We start from the raw sequence: 1,422 nt of genomic DNA, 5'->3' as shown, positions 1-1,422 counted from the left end.
TTGGCTTTTGGAAGATGTCTGCCACCCTCCCCACCAGTTGCCAGCATCTGAAATAAAGCAAACTTTCCTTTCCACCAACCTGGCCTGTATGCTGGCCTTTGCATGGTGAACAGCCAGATCCCCAATGCATACCTTTTGGTAGCACAAGGGCACATTCTCCAGAGGCAGAGGGGACATGAAGAGCATCATTCTGAATATCTTATTGAGATGGAGGTGAGTCAGGTATTGTGTCCAGTTGTACAGGTTGCGAGGTGCACAAGGTGCTTCATCATGGCAAAAACCCATCATTCTGGGTTTCCAACATTTATGACACAGAGAACTCTCTCTAATCTGTATGTGGTCATGAACTGGCCAGGAAGGTAGAATGTCTGCTGAGCGGAAGGAAAGGGGCAGATGGGGATTTGAAGGAAGAGGTAAAACGTGCAACTAACAGGAAAGAGATGGAGAAAGGAAAAACCTGCAGCAAAGAAGTGAATGTTTTCTTCCCTTTCTCTTTGCCCAGGTGGCTTCAGGGACTGCCCATGACTGTTATCATTCTAGAATATCACCCCAGAGGCTGTGTTCAAAGACTGCTTCTCCAGGGTCAGAAAGTAATAAACAAGAAACCCTGGGTCTAGACCTCTGCAGTTATAAAGGTGCCATTTTAATCAAACCTGACAGGCCTGCCTAATTTTTTATGAAGTATTTAATTCCCTCAGTATTTCAAAATAGTAAACAAAATAATTTCCTTTTGCCCACATCAGATTATTTTTTTAAGTACTGATAAAACACAGATCCTGGCAACTTCTATTTAATCCAAGTCCAGAAGGACTCACTGCCAGCCCTCAGTCACCAGCATATGCAGGAATGCAGAACTGTTTAACAGCACATTCACCAGGTAGACTCAATGCCAGCCACCTTTCCCTCACAAAATGATACGCAGAGCCTCCCTCAAGCTCTGCGGAAATGGGAGCTTACAGGAACAAATTTTGAACTGATATGGGTGAACGAACAGCCAACACTCACACTGCTGGCTTCCGCTGAAATCCATGGCTGGTCAGGGAGTTATGTCCTCATCGGTACCTGTGTACCAGCTCAAATCCAGGCTTCTTAGGGTAGTGATAATAGATCACTCCTGGAGCCCATTCAATTGAGGTAATGCTCTTTGAGTCTGACATTGAGGTCAATAAATATGAACAATTATTACTACTTATTTTTTTTGGCATTCTCTATTGTGTTTTATAATTATTATTAAAAAGAAAAAAAAAAGCTTTACAATACCTGAATCACTGCTGGGACATGATATTGGGGTCTACTGACCTGACATCTAGCTCCAGTCCTGGTTCCCAGGCAGATGCTTAATCTCTTTGCACCTATGAGAGGGGGTCTCATAGCACCTGGTCTCCACCATTCAAGAGGCTGACAGGAGGATGAAGCCAGACA

Source organism: Moschus berezovskii, chromosome 7, assembly GCF_049115385.1.
Source record: "Moschus berezovskii isolate FMDL1 chromosome 7, NW_MosBer_1.0, whole genome shotgun sequence".
Taxonomy (NCBI): Eukaryota; Metazoa; Chordata; class Mammalia; order Artiodactyla; family Moschidae; genus Moschus; species Moschus berezovskii.
This window is presented reverse-complemented; position numbering follows the sequence as displayed.